This window comes from Hipposideros armiger, unplaced genomic scaffold (genome assembly GCF_001890085.2).
Source record: "Hipposideros armiger isolate ML-2016 unplaced genomic scaffold, ASM189008v1 scaffold_159, whole genome shotgun sequence".
NCBI classification, from domain to species: Eukaryota; Metazoa; Chordata; class Mammalia; order Chiroptera; family Hipposideridae; genus Hipposideros; species Hipposideros armiger.
The window spans coordinates 3,010,404-3,012,749 of NW_017731509.1; the positions used below are offsets into that span (position 1 = coordinate 3,010,404).

Consider the following 2,346-nt stretch of genomic DNA (forward strand, 5'->3'; position numbering starts at 1 on the left):
TCCAAGTATAGCAGACACCGTTGGTGACCTGTCAAGATCCCTGAAACTCGGTTTGTTCTTTTGATTCCACTTGTCCATCCACCAGCTGGTGCAGGTGCCACTGATAATGGCTAAAACCTGAAACATTCTGCAGAGGCTTGTCTTTGGGTGAATGGAGCCATCTCACCCTGAGATGCTTGACCGAGGGAGAAATTACCAAAACCCTTCTTTCTTGCCTCAAGATGGGACAGACTCCATGATACAGTTTATACTCAAGATCAAGATGAGACTTGACTTTACCTGAAGGCATTTCCATGCTTACCTCTGCCCCTTCTCTATTCTGCTTCCCTCACTTTCATACAGGTTCCTGCTGAACTTGCACAGCAATCCTCGTTTCAGGCTCTGCTCTTCAGAACACCCCAGAGGTTCTTATCATTCCCAAGGTGGAAAGGAATGAACAATGAGGGAAGGGCCAGCTTGGTTGAGAAGCTCCGTGGTGTCTGTCCTTTGCAGATTGGAGCTGACAGTAGGAGACGCTGTTACACAGCTGGGCTCACTGGTTTCAACTGGGATGATAGGATTCTGGAGTAGTAGAGGCCAAATGGCAGCATTCATCATCAGAGGCAAGATGACCTTAATTACCACAATGGGCAGCATCGTCAGAATAGTAGCCTGGGGCCCTGACCTAGAGGGCTCTGTGGAGATGGAAAATAGAGCAAAGTATTCCTCAGGGCAATAAAGATTTACAGGCATCAAATATATCACTTAATATGTATAATAAAAAGAAATCAAGAATAAATGAGCGGAAGATTGAAGTCAGCCACCTCAACAGAGTGTCAGGATGCTTTACCCAATTTTCAGACCTGAGCCAGGTCTCAGTCCCAGAGCCCATCAACTGAAAGGGAGNCCCATGCATTTTAAAAAATAAATAAAAATAAGGCTACAAGCAGACTAAAAAAAGAGAAAAAATATGAAAAGGACAACCTGTAAGGATAATTGTCCTTTAAATTGAGTAAATCCAGTTTTGTTGAATAACAGAAGAAAAATGGTAGCACAGCTGTATAACTCATATGTTTATAATAATTCAGAAAGTTGCTAGGGAATCAAATATGTTCCTATATAAGGTGATTAGAACACAGTAATATATAAGTGTTAGCTGCTATTATTATTATTATCAAATTACACTTTAGATTTCTGCTAACTGATGAACAATGAGACCAATCCCCAAGGACAATACAATTAATTAAAGTTTGTTACACTTACCAAGGTTTTGTATAAGCTTGTTACATATGTGAGTTGATGCATGAAAACAGGAAAAAATATTGAAAGCAGGGGCTCAGGACACAGAAACGACCATAAGAACAAAAACTCACTGTGATTCAGAAATTAAAAGTGCAACAGAAGAGGCAGAAAGAAGGGAGAACAAAGCTGGGGTCCTAGTTAAGTCACATACAAGGCTTAAAGTTAAGACCAAGATTTCTGCTCCCTGGGGGACTGCTTCACATTTTATCCCCCAGGTGTGCATACAGCCCATGTGAAGACAGGTTTTGTCAGAAACACAAACTGCATTGGCCGTAGCACTTTTTGTTTGTTTGTTTTGTAAACATAGATTTATTAAATGACATATCCAGAATACATAAAGAACTCTTACAACTTAATAACAACAAAAAAAAACACAACACTTCACTTTTAAAATGAGTAAAGATTTTTTTTTCAATTATAGTTCACATTCAATATTACATAAAAGGTCATAGCATTTTTTTTAAAACTCCCCTGGAACAGATAGGAATAGCTCTCATAACCTTGATCTTTGGAGATAAACCATTCTCCTCTGATCGTCCCTAGAGGCTCTTTATGAAAAGAAAATATCTTTGCCACCTCCAGTTAAAAAAATCTCAGTGGGTGATGTTCATTGGTCCTGCTCAGGTCACATGACCCCCTGGACCAATCCCTAGAGACAAAGTGTGTGGCATTCTGAGTGACCCCAGTTTATTCACAAACCACTATCCTTTTCAGGAAAGTGGGATCTGTCATAAGCAAACGGGAAAAGGTTGTAGTTCAAAACATGGACACTAAAAGATTTGTGAGCCAGTCAGCCACACAAACTAGTGTCAAATGTATGATGTCTTTATTCAGACCTATGTTCCCCTGTCCTGTTACTCAGAGCCTGCTTGGAATTTGGATTGACACCATGTTGCACATTCCACTGGATGGACAGCCATTTCTGTTCAGCCATCAGTCGATTTAATAAGTTTCAGGTATCAATATTGGTAAAGCACTCTGACTGATCCTGTGATAGATGTACAAATGGACAAGATATAGTACTACAGGGTGTTCTCAAGAGCGCAGAGATGCTGGCTACCAATA

At 40.3% G+C, this 2,346-nt stretch overlaps 1 pseudogene; it reads right to left on the minus strand.

Annotated features, from left to right (window-relative positions):
• Positions 1 to 664: 664 nt before the first annotated feature.
• The window catches only part of LOC109387465 (coiled-coil domain-containing protein 137 pseudogene), a 4,599-nt pseudogene continuing 2,917 nt past the window's right edge, over positions 665 to 2,346 (minus strand).